The following is a 17,554-nucleotide window of genomic DNA, read 5'->3' on the forward strand; positions in this document are numbered from 1 at the left end:
TAAGAGGGCAAAAGCAATGGAATGGAAGGGGCGGATATTTCCATGTGCACAATTTCTTCATAATGTTTGGAGCTATTTCTGTATGGAAGGATTTGACCTTGAACAACTGTTACTTGCTATTTTCTAGTATCCTTTGCATCTGCTCTTTCAGCAGAAGTATTACCCTCTGTACAATCTCTCCTGGGGCAGAAATATTTTAAAAATACAGGCCAATATTACATGTCAAGTGCCTTTTTCTGTGCAATGTGCTAAAGCCAGATTGCTTTTCTTCCTGTCTTTAGCAAGTCTTGTAGGAAAAATAGTAAATAGCAGACTCAGCTGGTCTCTTTTAAAGGTCTCCTTAGAGCAGGCTTCCTTTTCTTTTAGAGGACCTTTGCCAGCCTTTTTGAGGTTGCCATCATTTCTGCTCTACCTGCCTTTGCCATGAAGTCGCATTGCTACTTTCTTGTTAGCTTCTGCAGTTTTGCCACACACATTTGCCTGTGTTACACTAAGCAGATGCATTTTGGGGGGAAATTCCTGAGGACGATGGCTCTGCTCTGTCAGCAAGAACCAAAGAACTCTGATAACTGTGCATACGCCTTGGAGACTGCAGAATAACTCTGATGTGGATGATTTAAAACATCTGTGGGCCTAAGTCCACAAAGTAGAGGGAACTCATCCTTCCCCAGCTACACAAAGGGTTCTTGTTGTTGGTAATTAGCAAATAGCTGTATGCCTCTCCTCAATATCTCCACAGGGCATGGGTTTCCTGTTATCATAACATCGTTCCTATAATTACAGCTGGCTATTCCCTGTGTAAACACAGCCGGCAATAACTGCATCTTCTACCAGGCAGAATTGTATTTAGGGCCTTAGCAGAATTTTTTAAGAAGCACCTAATCAAGTAGGGGGCTCCTCTTTACCCAAGGCATGTTGATACTGGGGTCTGAACTAAGGAATGGCTTGAATTTTGAGTTGCTTCCACCTTTGATATTTTCCCCCTCCCTGACGAAGGTTCTAATTTTCAAAGCTTATAAGTATTTTCTAGTACAGAAGTCGGTGTAGTGTCTTTTGAATGTGAATGTAGAGAGGAAGGCACGCAGTGGCTTAGTATATGCATTGGATGTATTAGTCTCTTGGGAAGAACAAAATCCTTGTACAAACAGAGTATATAATAGATGCAGGTGTGCATTAGTGGAAGTCAGCATGTGCTCATCAAACTCAGCTGAGAACGTTGCACATTTTGCTGCAGAAGAGGACTCAGGTTTGCCATAGGAGCACCCAATAGCCAATTCTGTGTCCCCGAGGAGGTGTACAGTACATGTATGACACATGTGTGAAAACGTGTTTAACCCATTCATACTTAACGTGCATTTTTTAATATGTATATCTTAAAAGCATAATGTGTGAAGTGTTGGGTTGTGGCCCTTAAGATTGTGTCTTGGAAGCATAGCTTAGGGAAGGACTGGTGCGCAACATGCTAATTACGGATGTGGGGTGGCAGGAGTTTGTTGATCGAACATTCTGTACACTGAATTTGCTCTGCATCTTGCCCTGCTTGGAGTCATCTTGTCTATGTGGAATGTTTTTCTAGCACAGGGAAACTGGTATCTACGTCTAATCCCTGCAGACTAAGAACAAGCAAGATACTGATTTTTAGTTCAGTGAATCTGGAATGCAAAGACTGGCCTGAGGCCAGGTTGAAGGTCATTTTTAGGATATGTGATTAAGACAGTGTAGGCCCCACATAAGCAGAGAAGAGTTGTTTTGTTTATTAGGAGGGTAAATAGAGTTGGTTTTGGAGCTTTTTTTAGTCTGTAGCCTTCTCAGCTCAGCACTAGGAAAACTGTGAAACCCCAAGGTAGTGTCGTAGCTGTTGTATTACAGAAATGTAGGTGTTTTGTTCAATAAGAACAACCTAGACTCTGCCACTTTGAAGCAAAAGCTCATCTTAGCTAACTTTGTTCTCTGCTCTAAATATGAGACCTCATCAGAAAAGACAGCTCATCTAGACAGCAGGCGAAGTCATATATCAGTATTTTAAGAGAGAACACACCCCATGAGGTGGCCTTAAGACTGATCTTATAGGCCTCATCTTTCAAAGATTACAGATATTTTGTTTGAACAGCCAAAGTGGGTTACTACTTATAGGAGACTGAATTCAGATACAAGGTATTGGGAGGAGTGGCTGTGTCACAGCTGCTTCATGAATTAAGTTTGCTTTACATCAGGGTTACCCAAACTTGGGCCTCCATCTATTTTTGGACTACGGTTCCCATCATCCCTGACCACTGGTCCTGCTACCCTAGGGATAATGGGAGTTGTAGTCCAAAAACAGTTGGAGATCCAAGTTTGGGTAACCTTGCTCTACATGGAGACAATCTCTGGGTGTGGAGACATATATGTGCTTTAAAGTATGTCTGTGGCACAAATGTTTTCCCCACTGCAGATATGCAGATTCGGCAGATGCTGTTATGTACAGAAAAAGTGTAATGTAGAGCATGAGGTCTTTTTAATGGTGGAGCTTGGTGCTTTTTTAATGTCTTGGGTATATGGTAAAGCGGGACTACACCATTGAGAGAGAGGACCTGGTGTACACCTCTGTTTGAAGTTCTTGAGCTAGCAATCTACGCTGTCAGCCACACTTCTGTAACTGTTAGGACACCCATGCTCTTGATTCAGTGTAGCAGTCAGACTTCATTCCCTTTTGGGCAGTAGCACCTGTTCTTGATATTTCCTGACTTCTTTCCGATAAAAAGAGGCACCAGAATGGCTGGCGGCCTCTAGTCCAAATGGATCGTGAGAGATTTCACTTTGTCAGGGCTTTGGCTTTGTAGCCATGAAGGCTGAGAGAAGACTTAGGCAGATTGTCATCCCTTTCGGATTGATATGTGGTCTGAAGTGATTGGTGTCTCATTTCTACCATTTTCTCTTCCACTTTTAAGGTTCCAAATTGCAGGCTTTAAAGAGTTCTCTGCTGGGGCAGTTCTGCATGTGTGTGTGAGTTTGTGGACGGACATGTGGCAGGAGGATAGATGAAACCACTGAGATGGTGTGTTTTAGCATCCAATTATTTTTCTCTGGTGAATCCTGATGTTTGCTTTGTGTCTAGAAAATTTCTTCCTTTGGTGGTAGTTTCCTCCTCCCTTAGAGGGAAATGAGGGGCAGATGGCCCTTGTCAACCTGGGAAGGTTGCCCTTCAAGGAGAAGGAAACTCTAATCCTAAACCTCTGCTGCCTTGCTGCTATATTCATTCATGAGAAAGGCTTCCGGAGTAAACCCAGAGGAAAAAATCTATGGGGGAAGAAAATACTAAGGAGTAAAACCTACATGAATCCAGAATGAAATCCCTAAGATGGTTGGATAGTGTCTTATTCGCCTCCCTCCTGCAACCAGGTTGGTGCCAAACATCATGCTTTCTACGTCAGCAAGGCTGGGAGGGGAGTTTTGTCCAGTGGGCAGCCAGGGACCTTCATACACAGTACCCCGGCATGCACCCTGGAGAGGGCACTTCAGTGCTCCTAACACAGAAAAAAACAACACGGGAGGCAGTAGTTAGGAGTTACCAGTCTCTGCAGCCACAACAGGCATTGTGATTCTCCAGTAGGTTGACTTCATCCCCAGAGGCACAGTATCTCGAGACAGATGGCTGTCAACAACAACAAAAACATTCTGCCTCTTCCCCTAATTTTTCCTTTCTTCCTGCCCTTTTGAGTGACATATTGTTAAGATTGAAGACACAGTTGCCCTGCAAAGAAGCACAGAAGCATCTTCTGGGTCTACAAAGCAACCCCCCTGGTAGGCAGGTTGGTAAAGAATGCAGTTATAGGGTTAGTTAGGTCTGAAACTAGCTTCAGCTGACTTTTCAGAGCGTCCCTGCCCTCAACTTTCCATGCCAGCTAGTCCCAAAGAATGCTAAAAATAAGCAAACGTGCAAACAGGGAAGAAAAGGATCTGTACCTTTGTCATATGTCAGTTTTGAGTGCAACATATAGCGGGACTGTAGTAGGTCTTAACCCCCCTGAAGTGTCTGCATATGTCAGTGTATAAAGTGGTCTGTGTCCCCTGCTTTAACCTTGAGGTGGTGGTGTGTGTGTGTGTGTGTGGAACTCCTGCGGTGACATCGAGAACTTGGTTTTTTCCAGCAAGGGCCGCCTGACTGAGATTGGAAGATGGGGAAAACGCTGCCTCAGCAGTTACTTGATCCTCCTAGGGAGCCCTGTGCAATCAGACCCTGCCCCTGGCTGTCTCTGCAGCTACAGCAGGAACACAATTCTCCCAGGCTTCCTTCACTCTTGTTCCCCCAACCTAGAGGTAAATAGAGGATGGGATGTGTGGCTTCAGAGATGTATATAATGGGAGGCATTATGTGAAGACTGCAAAAGAGATGGGGAACAGTTCTTATTGCTAGGCATAGGACAAAATATTTGAGGGACGCAAGGCCCGAGAATTATAGGCAGTTTGCTGGCTAGGAAATATTGCAGGAAGGACCCTGTGTGACACTGGAATTAAGTTTTCCTAAAGGCTTCCTGATTGTTTTGACTCCTAGTTCTTTTTAAAATCCAGTCCCTGTGCATATATAACATTGGGTTGTAGCCAGTATTAATCCTTCTCACAGAACCACTGGAATTAATGGGCATGTCTAACTTAAGGTCCATTGATTTAAACGAGTCTACTCTGAGTAGCATTAATGCTGGCTATAACTCCTCACTCTCAAAAACAGAGAGCAGAAGCGGATGGGTGAAATAATGGGTGAACTTTCTACAGGGTGAATAGCTGGAGATGTGGGGCAGTAGCATAGCCTTCCATGCAGCTCACACAGTGGCTGTCTGCAGTTTCTGTCTCCTGGCAGGGTTGTTAATCCTTTCGCTTAAAAGCAGCAAAGCTTGTGCCAGAATTCCCTTTGGCACTTTGGTGAAAAGGCTGATCCTGGCACTGTGTGGCAAGGAAAATCTTCCCAACTCCTGTTTCTCGTAAAAGGAGGTAGAACAGATGCAGTCCTTGAGAAGGAATGTGGGCGCTGCAGAAAGGGGTGTGGCCAGCTTAAGGCATGCTTCCTCAATGTGCTCAACAGTTAGCTCAGACTTTCCCTTGCCAGTCGCCTATGGGTGTGCTGCCCCTCAGACGTGTATTTAGAACCTTCCAAAGGCTGCAGACACACCATACATTGAGCTCCCCAAGAATCTTGGGAAGTACAGTTTGCTAAGGGTGCTGGGAATTGTAGCTCTGTGGGGTGAATTGCATTTCCCAGGATTTTCTGTTGTGTGCATCCTTTGTGTGGTATGTACGAAGCCACAGTTCGATGCCACTGCCTGGTTTTTCTACTTCAAGGTGCGTTCACCACCTCACAGGAGTCACTCTCATGAAAACGTCATTACGAAGAACAAAAGTGTTGCTTGAGCTAGGAGACTGGGGTGGAGAGGACAGGAATTATGCTGAAGAACCTTGGGCTGCATCCACTTTCATGACTGTTATAAATATGGAATAGCTCTCCTGGTTCAGGGATGGAAATCCTGTGTCGTCTTGTACTACAGCTCCATTATCTCTGACCATTAGCCGTGCTAGCTAATGCTGATGGGGATTTGACTCCAGCAACATCTGAACGGTCACAGGTTTCACCTCCCTGCTCTATTTAGTCCGTGAGCTGGGAAACTGCTCTCATTTCTCTGTCACTTGGAGCAGTTTGCAATGGCAGAAGTGCTTTGGCCACCAGTATTCAGTGATCATAAGACTGGAAGAAATCTCAAAGGTATTGAGTTGAGCCTCTGTCCTGCATTCAGGGTCCCCTCTCTGGGACTTAGGTGTACTCTGTTGCATAAATGGTGGCTTATGGATTGTGTTCATTGTGTCTCAAGGAAAATGACCTAATGAGCTTGGAAGGATAATCATATTAAGAAATGCTGGAAATGCTTAAAAAGATATGACTTAGCTTGAGTTAGAACTCACCAAAGCTCAGCCCCAGGTCAGGGTATTTAAAATATTTGTTCTGGGCATGTGATGTCATAATACAGTGGATTAAATTCCTTTCCCTCCACTGAGAAGTAGCCATACCTTTCCACTGAATGAGACCTTTCAACAACTCAACCATGCCTTGGTTCGTTTGCCTCAGGAAAAGACAGATGTGCATGGAGAGCTGTTGTGTTTGCAAATTCATGGGTGCATACATCTGTAGTCTGAGAAACCCCACTGCCTGTGTTGCTGGATATGGGCAGTGCTGCTTCCTGCCTAAGTTTGTGCAATATTGGAGGTCAAAGGGGAAGATAGACAAGCCTTCTCCAGAAGATGGCCTTAAAAGAAGATTGTGAGCTCATGTCCTTGTACAATGACCAGGGCCCCTCTTCTCCATGGAGAGCAGCCTCTTCTCTTCATGCTATCCTGCCCTCTTGCATTTGTTCAGGATGCCAGATGCAAACGCACAGAGCCCCTTTGTCCCAGGGAGCAACAGTGCAGGCTTGGCCCTGTTTGCTGTGCCTTGATAGACATGCCTCAGACAGTTGCCTCTCTGAGGATGGTCTGCCAGCCGGCACCTGTTGCAGCTGTAGCCTCGCCCTTGACCTGCCCTTCCTCATCCTGTCTCTTCTGTCACCCCTCCCCCCCTTTCCTTCCCTCCCCATTTCCCTTGTGCCTCCTTCTAGCTCTGCACTGAGAAGGGGATTGTCTCATTGGTTCGCGCAACTGGATGGCAATTTCATATCTCAGCATTTGGGAGAAGAGGGGCAGGGGCAGCGATGATAATCTGGAGCATAGTTTTTCTTTTGTCCTCCTCCTCCATCCTGGAGCTCTTGAAAGCGAGACTTCAGAAGTTCTTCTGTACTTATATTTCTAGTTGCAATTGAAACTAACAGGTCATACATTACACTCGTCAACACCTCAATTTCTTTAAAGCTGGTGTAATCATACACATTTTTAAGACAAGTAACACTGAAAACATCATGACACCGACAGACTGGAAACTTAGGCAAGCAAATAAAAGAATCCAATCTTTTTGCACTGACCTTCTCCCTTAGGTCCTTAAGAAGTAGGATCTCTTAATTTAGAACTTCCAAAGATGCAGGAATGTGGAGTTGTGGGTGTGTATCTCTGCCCTCCTGTACTGATCCCACTGAGGTGGAGGGAGGGGCCTAGCAGTGCGTAATGTTCAGGTAACAGAATTGCTAGGCTGCGTGCACTTTTGTTCTTCTTTGTTCCTGCTGCCCTCCTTTGGGTCCTCTCTGCTATTGGTACATTTTATGTGCTTCTGCAAATGTCCAAGATTCCCCTAAGTATGCCAGGATTAAATCAATGACTCCATGTTAGCCATGTCTGGTCATTTCAGTGGGTGTGCTCTGAGTTGACTTAACTCCTCTGAGCAAATGTCTGTTTGTCTGTCTGTCTGTCTGTCTGTCTGTCTGTCTAGAAGTTCTAGCTTACCCAAATGCAGAAAACAGGCTTCTGGCACAAAGGGAGAGAGAGATTGAGAAGTGGAATTGCGATGCTCCACTTCAGCCTTGTAATTAGGTGTTCATGGATGCCTATGGCAAGTAGAAACTGCCTTTAGGTGCCCATTATTATTGTATGGGAGTCCTCATCCCCCTCTCTCCCGGAAAGTGAAAGTGCACAAAGCCACAGCAGCCACTGCTCCTGGGGGAATATAGCTGGGAGCTGTGGCTGCTGCATTTGTGCATATGTTCTCTTGCTGTCAAAAGAGGGAGAATATCAACACTGGCTGCCCAGGAAAGCACTACTGCCTTTCTGATCTCTGTTGCTTTCCTGACAGAGAGACAAGGGGAGAACTCATGTTCAGTCAGAGGTAAAAGAGGAAGGGGTGGGTGGGTGCAACTTAGCTAAAAACAAACAAATAAATGTGCATTTGTTACATGGCTAAAATGGAAATACAATGGGGCAGCTGCACTGTAGGAAGTTATAGTTCCTCTCCCTGATTGGTGGGTTTCTCATTAATTTACTGCTATACAGACCTAAACAAAACTGCAGTAAGTAATCATAGCAGGAACTGATAACTTTTTAATCACTAGATATTTTGTTATTTTGGAATTCTTTCACCTCTGTGGTGTTATAGAAGAGATTCCCTGCTGGCCTTCCCCCAGTCCCAGTCATTACATTTCTGTTGTCATGGGATTGTTGTGCACAAATGCAGTGATCTTTGGATTTGCAAAGGTGACTAAATGTGAAGATGACTTTTTCATATGTTAGGATTGCCACATAGAAGCCACATCCTCTTTGTACTCCCTTGCCTGTGTTGTTTGACTTGTGGTCAAACAGATCACAATTCAAACAGAGAATTACATACTGTATTGCTGTTTTTCTCCACACCAACTCTTTGTTGTTCTTTGTGATTTCCTGTGGAAGATAGTGCGGCTTTTCTACCCCCTTGGTTTTGCCAAAATCTCCTCTTCTTTGCAATTATTTGATTATAATTATTTAATTGGATCACTCTAGATATCCACCAATGTTGTGTTCAGTTTAGATTAGATTGGCCTTGCAAGGGAAGAAATAAGTACTAATTATGAATACTTAGAGCATAGCTTGAGATAGGAGTTCTCTGTAGCTTGCTGTATGGCCTTGTGTATTGTCCCAGTTCTTGGTTCCTCCCTGTTTTTGAAAAGAGCAACCCGCTTATTCAGACAGCCACCATCTGTTATTAAACCTACAAATGGTCCCAAGAAAGACAGAAGTCCCTTAAATATTGATGAGGGAGAAATGAGACCTTTTGAGCCTATTGCCTCAGGCACTTGGGCATTTACAGATTTTCTGTCACCCTGGTTGGAGTGATGGGGGAAGAGGAGAGATTAAACATTGTGAACCTCTTGGAAAGAGATTATCTGAACACCAAGTTCTGTTGGAGTTTTTATTTGTCTCTCTCAAGGTTGTTTACACAAGTTATCTAGGCTCTATTAGAAGAAATGAGAGCCTTTTAGAGCCAGACTCAGTTCTAGCCAGGAGAGTTTCTCTGTAAATGAGATAAGGTTGGGGCCAATGAGATTAGGATTAGGCCTGGCAGGGAATCTCTTTAGAGATAAGAGAGTGGGGACGCCATAAATAAGGCAGGTAAATTCCAGAGGGATCTGTAGGGGATATCTTAAGGGTTATTATATTTAGGGACTTCTTTCTCAGAGATGTTGGCCAAATATTAGTCTTAGTAGAGGATTCATGTTTATTTCATGATTGGAATGTAGTGGTTTACTATTTCATTATACTTTATCAACAAACTGATCTGAACAGTTTATGAGGAATTGAAAATATGCTGATTGTTGCGTTGAAAGATTAGGATGTTCATCATCAAAGTCTATGAGGAATAACTTGAGAGTTGTTTTTGTCAAGGTACCTCCTGCTCTGTGACAGAATCTTTTGTATTATTTCCAGTCTAATAGTTTATTAAGTTCATTGACATATCTCCCATGAAAACTCTCAACTGAAGCAGAAATTGCCAGTCAGCATAGATGACTTTTACACAAGACATCTTATTTTATTTATGTATATAGTCAGTTACTTTCTGTAAACATGAGCTTTCTTTGGTTGGTCACCACAGAGCACGAGATGCTTTTGAAAGATTTGGCCTTAGGGGGAAAAGAATAACTGTCCTTGGAATTTCCCCGCTATCCTAATCTAAACCTAAGGCTTGGTGTGTATTTAACCATAGTTAAGAGATCCCTTACTTTTGCACATTCCTTTTCCTCCTCCGTTCTCTTTGAGTTTATCTTTGTGCCCCTTTCCCTTCCCCTACATAAGACTCCCAATGGAGGGTATATTTTTAGCAACTTGGAAAGTTTGGGAATATCTGACTGGTGTTACTTGCCACCCTTTCCCTGGATCATTGTTTTGCATCAGTCTCATCCAACCAATAAATCTGCATGGCTTTCTTTTTGTGTGGTCATTATTGCTTCCTCTGTTGGTCAGCTGGATTGCTTGAAAATGGCCACCTGATTAGTCTGCCTTGGGTATAAACCCTAGACAATGGTATGCTTGTTTTTGTGTGAGAAACTCTATACACACACCCTCCAACAAGAAGACATGAGATGTAGGGGATTTTGCCAGTATAAGTCTTTTAGTTATTTCTTTCAGTTCATGAGGATTACTTCCTTACTTTAGAGACTGGGTGCTTTATATAGTTCCCACCCCCACCCCCGGGAAGACAAAGAATGGACTTGTTGAAGCAGAGGGCTCAGAGTCATGAGATCAGGTTCTATTCTTGGTTGCGCCACAGACAGTGTAATCTAGGCCGTGTTCCTTCCCCTTTCATGCTTTGGTACGTCCAAGGGAATAGGTGGTTTCCTGCCTTATCGTTGAAGTCATTGACATTTGTGGCGCTCTTCAAGGCCCCGTTCACCCTCCTTAAGCTTTTCTTACCTTATAACTGGACCTGGACAGGTGGAGGACACTTTCAAGTGAAAGTCTGACTCTCTCTAACATGGGGCACTAAGGATAGAAGCATAGTGGGAATAGTGAGATGAAGTAGGACATGTAGAACGAAAACATTTCGGCAACAACTTGAACAGCTACGAAGTTTGGGTAGAATCTACATCATGGCTGAAGCACAGACAGCGCACCCCCATCTGTTTACATTCTTGGGATGCACTCTAAACTTACCCCTTCCTGTTCGTGGAGCTTTGCTGGGCAGCAGGGCTCGGCTCACATCTGCAGCCCTGGTACTCTTAGCTGCAGCTCAAAGTGGTGGGTGGAGCAGGACAACTGGGCCCAATGCTGTCAGGTGATGACAGTGAGACTGGCTTGGGATTCAGTGGATCCCTGCTCTTGGAATGTCCTATTTTGGAACATTTGAAGGATCTCACCAGCAGGCCTCTCTGCCCTGCACACATGTTTGTTGGTTGATGGAAAGCTACCTGAGCTAGGAGAGCTGGGTGGAGGGGCACGTCCACCATTCAACACACACATGCATCCCAGTGTAGTGAGGATGGGGCACAGATTGTTCTGTTAGTGTGTTAAAAGAATTTGTGTTTCTTGTTTTATGCAATAGGATAAAATAAGAAAGAAAAAAAATCCTGCCAGTTTCATGTGCTCGGGTTTTCCCCTCTGTGCTGTTGGACCATGAGAATAATACCTTCAGTTGTGGTTTTAAAATCTTGTTTCTGAACCAGTAACTGGAATTTATTTTGATTCTGTTTCTGTTCTAACAGAAACTTCCAGTCAAGGATTCATTTTCCTTTCTTTAGGGGTGGGAGGGAGGGGTTTAGTTTCTAGCTCAGATGCAATATGTTTTTGTGTTGTTTGACTGTCTTTCTGTTTTTTCCCCTTCTATTAAAGGCCACCTTTCCCCTTCCTTGCTGAATTTCAAATATCTTTCTCTTGGCTCTGTACTGTTCTGTTGTTTTGTTGGTAATGAATAAATAAAGCTAAATTAAAGTGTTTAAAATGGATTCCAAGGCTGAATCAGTTCTGATTTTGGCAGGATACATGCATCTTTTCTTCCTGGTGTCAGGAAGAGACATTGACCCTGGAATTTGGGGGAATGTTTTCTTGTCTGCTTTTGTCTGTCCAGTCTCCAATATAATTCCCCTAACCCAGTTTGTTTCTCAAACCAGATGGCTCCTGATGCTAAGGCATTAGGGAGGTCTCCAGAATCTGCACCCCTCCACTAGAGTTCACGCACTCTTCAGCTTGTTTATTCTCTCCCATGGAAGCTGCAGCTGATCTGGCCTCATTGCTGTTTTTGTTGGCTCATCTTCTTTAATAGGAATAACAACAATAAAATAAACAACCTCTCTGTGTTAAGTAGGTTATCCTGCCCTGGCTATGCTCTGTTCATCACTTCTGCTGGTGAGCTAGAGTTTAAGAATTAATAGCCTTGCCTCCCCATGTCTATGATGACCTGAGGCCTAGTTTTAACCAGTGTCTACAGAGTACCATGCTTTACATTGCTACTCTGGGTGATATTCAACTGTTTTACTCAGAGTAGGCCCATTTCTTTATGTATTTATAGCCTACTATTTTCTTATGGTGGCATACAAGGTTCTCTCCCTCCTCATTTAATCCCCACAGTGATCTTGTGAGGTAAATTAGGCTAAGAAGCAGTGATTGGTCCAAGGTCACACAATGGACTTCATGGCCGAGTGCGGATTTGAACCCTGTTCTCCCAGGTTCTAGTTTGATCCTCTAAATTAATGAACATGACTAAGTTAGGTCCATTAATTTCAATGGGTCTACTCTAAAACATATCACCAGTTTTTCACAAGGTGGTGGTGTTTTTTAAAAAGAGAACTAATTTTGCCTGAGTAACTGTCTTCAGAAATGCTGTCTGTGCCAAGTTCCATGGTGTACAGTTAAGCCATGGAATAATAAAATGTCGCTCAGATTTGGGAGGAAGATGGGGTACAATCAACTGCAGTTCAGTGCACTTTAAAGAGAAGAAAACCAAAATCACATCAAAATGAATGGGAGTAATTTGTTACCTCAAGATAACCTTGGTATTCTCAAGGAAATCCTAGGGAGGCGATTTGTCATGTGTAGACAAGGCCTCAATGATCATTTAAACACATCCCAAGAGCAATGAAACAGTGGACTTTGAAAGTGAGAGAAACTGGGATAGATCTCTTCAACCAGCGTATTGTAAAGCCCAGTACGTTACAGTTCCCTGAAAGAAACAATTTCCCCAAAGAGTCTGGCTGGTCTGAAGAATTGCAAGATTTTGAGTGCAAGGTGTTACCTTAGTGTTCTTTCTCAGTTTCAGACGCATTCAAATGCAGAGTTTAGGAAGAATTCCTATCAATTAAACTTGAGAATGCATCTCCTGTACTTTCTACCTGGTTGACACCTGGCAGAAACGGGGGCCAGAAGCTCTGGGATAATTCTGGGAAGAAGCGGCAACAACTGTGGCTTGCGACTTCCTGCTTGTGTTATCCAGCCTGCCCTGGCAATGGTGCTCGGGCTTTTGTACCTCAGTGCTTAGAGGCGAGGCAGCTTAAAGAGCTTCTGGCTGCAAATTTCTCTGCTTTGACTAAGCGTGTGAGATCATGTTGGTCTTGTAAGGTCGTTGCTTCTCATGTGACTGTGCTTTGCTGTGCCTTGTGAGGCACAGCATGGCTGTTAAACCATTTTCATAAAAAGGTGCCGGGTTTGTCAACAACATTATAAGGCACAGTCCACCAGCAGGAAAAAGGCCATTTCTCTCTTGCGTCACTTTTCCTTCTCAACTGTCAGATGGTGCTGCCCCGGACACAGTTTGCACCAGTTCTGTCTGTTATTCCTTCTTAGGTCACGCTGTTCTAAACCCTTCAGCCTCTCTTTAATTCACAGCTTTCCAAAGGCTTTTCGACCTTGGCTTCCTGTCACTCCCACCCTTGCAGCCTGCCCTTCCCAACCCCTGTGATGTCTCTCAATCAGTCACAGTGAGCTCGTGACACTCCAAGCTCTTTGCTCTTGTCTGTAATCCCATTTACTGCCTGTAGCCCTGTTGACAGGATTGACTGGTGTGTCTCTGATGTAGCTGTGCGTGCGTATGTCTTGGTACTTCTTTTTAAAGTGTAGATAGTTTTAAAAGAAAGAAACTAGGTTCTGCAATCAATAAATGGACGTTCTGCACTGAGAGTGAATGAAGCCGTAGAAATATATTTGTGCAGTATTATTTGTGAAATTGTGAATGTGCTGCGAGGAATTTGGATAAAAATAGTGGGGAAGAGTGAAAGCAGCAGATTGCACAATGGCAGAGGTGATATTACATAGTTTTCCCTGGGTTGCCAACCTTTTTGAGGCCTGCGGGCACATTTGGATTTTTGAGCGGGTACTGTGGGTACCACCCTGTCTGGTCAGTGTTCTCCCCCATCCTCCAGATCTGCCCCCCTCCAAGATACAGAAACTGAGAAAGTGCATGGCATGAACACACTCCCTCTCCCCTAAATTGAATATATCTGAATCTTGAAAAGCACACAATACCTAAGGGGAAGTGGGATAGAATACCAGTCCTCTCAACTTCCTCTTTCAATTCTCTGTACTTTTCAGGGGAGGATAAGGAAACCACCCTCAGCACCTCATGACCAAGAGGGCAGTGTGTGTGTGTGTGTGTGTGTGTGTGGAGTGGAGGAGCTCAGAGGCTTTGTGGGTACAAGGGGAAGTCCTCAAAGCCACCACCACATCCACAGGCATCACATTGGCAGCCCTAAAGTGTTTTGTGGGATTAAGTTGCACTCCCTTTCAATTTTTGCCATATTTTTAATTCAAACTTCACATCATACAATACAATAAAAAACAAACTTATCTAAAAAATAAAATGGGAAAAGGAAAAGAGAAAGGGAGGGGGGAAATACAAAGCCCTCTTTCAAAGGTAGATCTTCAACCTTGTTTCACACAGAAGTGGGTTGACCCTCCCAGCTCTCACCTGGGAGCTTCTCTTTTTTCTCCCACCCTCCCACCCTGGGAGATCTCCCCTTCCCTGCCTCTCACAGTCTTTCACCATCCATCCATCACCTTCATGAAGATGCACTCCCTTTCCATTATAAACCCTGCTTCTAATTTCTGACGGAATGACAAGAAACTGCCATAATGTGTTCAGATTTTTATTATTTTTAATTCACAATTGTAAGGGCTGGGTGCTCCCCCTCTTCTTCTAAAGGGAGGCAGAAATAATCAGGCTTGTGAAGCAATCCTGCTAGAATCTATGTAAGAAAAACAAATTCTATTAATTGTACTATGGTTGCAGCCACACACAGATTCCTAGACTTAAAATGTACTAAAAACAACTTAATATTCTCAGAATGCACTAGAAGTGCATTTTCCTTGAAATTTTGAGAGACAAACCAGTACAGCGGCAGAGTTGGATCTCAGCCATGGCTTCCCCTTGCAAATGCTAGCCGAGTTGCTCCTCTTGCAACATTTTCCTAAGTAATGCCTTTGGATAACTACTTAATAAACATTGGGCCTCCTTTCCTTGGCCTCACAGTGTGGAGAGGGGAGCTCACCCTCCCTTTTAGCAGACTCTGTGTGAACTTGATGCCTTTTACCCACCTGCCTGTGCTGTTCCTGCCCTTTCACTTGGGAGTTGCATTTTGGGGAATAGGCTTCTTTCCTCTTTTTGCATGCTAGGGAACTGCTTTAGGAGCAAAAGCAGCAAAAACAAGCTTATAAAGACTAATAAATTTGTTGCGGTGTAAGCATTTGTGAACTATGGTCCTGCTTCCTCAGATGCATTTAGAACCAGTTAACAGCTGGCCCCATCCCTGCTTCCGTGCTGAGCCTTTGGCTTCAGGGTGCTGGGCTGACCTGCCCTGCTCTCAGTCTGGAATGTCATATGCTTGTCATGTGGAGAGAGCCTCCCACTAGAGCCCCAGGGCTTAGTTGCTGTAGCCAGCAAAGGAGAGCTGGACCCACCAAACAAGGAGATTGCTAAGCCAGCTGTCTTGTGCTGCACAAGGGCCTTTTGTTCTCATTCCTGGGCTTCTTTCTGTCTCTTTTTATCGGGTTTCTCTCCTCCCCTCGCTCTCCCATTCTCTCTGCAGTCCCTCTAGGCACCCCTGTTTTCTTATTTCTGAACGCAGGTAGCTCCCTCCGAGGGTGTCCTGTATCTTCAGGCCCCATGCGTTTGCCTGTTCGGCTCTGTATCTCTTACTCATTTCCTCCATTCAATAGCAATAACGTTAATGGCATGACAAGGTAGCCAAGTGTTGCCAAAGCGAATCCATCAAATACTTCTCAGCTACTCCCCAAACCCCCTGGGAGCCCTTTAAGTGCAAGCCCTTTTAATAAAGGTAGAGGCTGGTAGCTCTGTTGTGTTAAGTTGGGGAGTGGGAGACAGGAGAGAGAGAGAGAGAGAGGAGCTTGGTCTGGCTGCAGTAAGAGCAGTATGTGGGGGAAGGCAAATATCCTTTCCTGCATCCACTGGCTGGGAGCTTGTGTGCTCTTTTGTCAGCATCTGGCTTTGTGGAGCCGGCCAGTTCCAAACAGGATGTTCCATTGTTGCAGGAAACAATTACAAATCTATCATTAACCATTGGCCTCAGAGAGAAAGGACAGGTTTAGGGCTGGTGGGAGTGGGGTGGGTTTGACAGAAGCCAAGTGCCCTTCCGCAAGTGAGCTCAATGAGACCCTTTTACAAACCGGATTGGAGGCTCTTCCTCTCCTGTGAAGTCTGCCCAGAGTCTCCAGGCTGGCCGACTGGCCGGAGGCAGCTGTGTGTGCCAACTCAGGACAGAGGTTTCTATTGCTAATGTCTTACTGTGATGTTCTTCTGACCCTCCAGCTTAGGGTTGCATTTTGTGTTAGGTTGAACTAACCGGGCACTTCTTTCTAAAGTAGTCTTAACCAGTGCTTTTCTTTTAGGGGGAAAAGGTGCCAGTAATGCGTACCCTTGAGTACCCCCAGAAACCCCCCTTGCTTAAAACATAATATTATTGAGAACGATCATATTATATTTTAATGGTGTTTCTACCTGGAATGAAGACACAGAAATAGCCTGGCTGTGCATGCATATTTGTCATGTTTGATCATTCTTAATCTTTGTGCCCACACCAAAAGAGAATTTAGACATGGAATTGATGTGTGAGAGCATATCTATGTTGCAGAAAAGTTACATGGGAAGTGGTAGTCTTTGATTACAAGCAACGACTGATCTGGCGCGTCCGAATGATGTGCGACTGAGCATGTGTGCATGGTACCGAACCCAGAATTAGCCCCAGAATGTCATAAAGCCTTCACGGAAAGAGGTCGAACAGGGTGGGCTTATGCATGTTCCGCTGACATGTGCAGGGGTCCAGAATGGAACCCCTGTGCAAAATGAGGATTGTCTGTATTTTGTCATGTCTCCTGGCCTCCCCCCCTCCAAGGAACTAAAAGCATTATCCATGGGATTCTGATGCGCTATTCCATCCAATAATTGATCAGGTCCTGCTTAAGAGAACACAGGTGTCATCAAACCATGTGCAGCTCCTCACCCCACCCCAGACCTCTGGAATTGCTGTTTGCACTTGTGACTTGGACTGGTGTGCGTGTTCATTGACCAAGTACCAGAGCTACTGCATTACTATAGTCTTTTCCTTTCCTTAGGTCACCTGTGATGCATGGGCAATAACTTTTCGTTGAATCTGTTCTATATTTGGAACAGTGTAGAAAGATAAACAAAATGAGGAAAACAGCCCCTTGCTTCTGTCTTCCAGCCAGCTTTATGCACAGTACAAGAGGCAACAGCAGACCCTGACATACTCGCTCCCCTGCCCCTTGAAAGTGCTGAGCTTGCACATCTCCATGGCTTCTGTTCCTCAGTGACTGGATAAGGAGCCATGCATAACCTCTGTTCATCAGCCAGCACTTGCTGCTGGATTAGACGGATGGAAGCAAAAGGCAACTCTGGGTAGCAGGCTTTGCACAGACACCTAAGCACTGGTGTCAATTAGGAAATGTTGCATTTATCAGGGTCTCCCAGCAGTGTAGTCAAGACAGCTCAAACATTCAAAGCCTGCGGGTGCTTCTCCCTCCCATTAATATGACTGGAAAGAGTGGAGGGGACTAAATAATGCTAAAAGCCAAAGAAATAATGAGCTGATAATAGACAACAAGCTTGACATGAACGAATGATGTGACTCCTCAGAGACTGACGTCGTTTTCTGAAAAGTAAACAGGGATGAGTTTGTCT

General features: G+C 44.4%; 1 protein-coding gene across 6 annotated transcripts in view; it reads left to right on the plus strand.

The window, feature by feature from the left end:
* PLXNA1 (plexin A1) overlaps positions 1 to 17,554 on the plus strand; it is a 299,945-nt gene that overhangs the window by 66,503 nt on the left and 215,888 nt on the right. The gene's annotated exons all lie outside the window — the stretch shown is intronic.

This window comes from Podarcis liolepis (assembly GCF_965112155.1).
Source record: "Podarcis liolepis genome assembly, chromosome: 2".
In the NCBI taxonomy this organism is placed as follows: domain Eukaryota; kingdom Metazoa; phylum Chordata; class Lepidosauria; order Squamata; family Lacertidae; genus Podarcis; species Podarcis liolepis.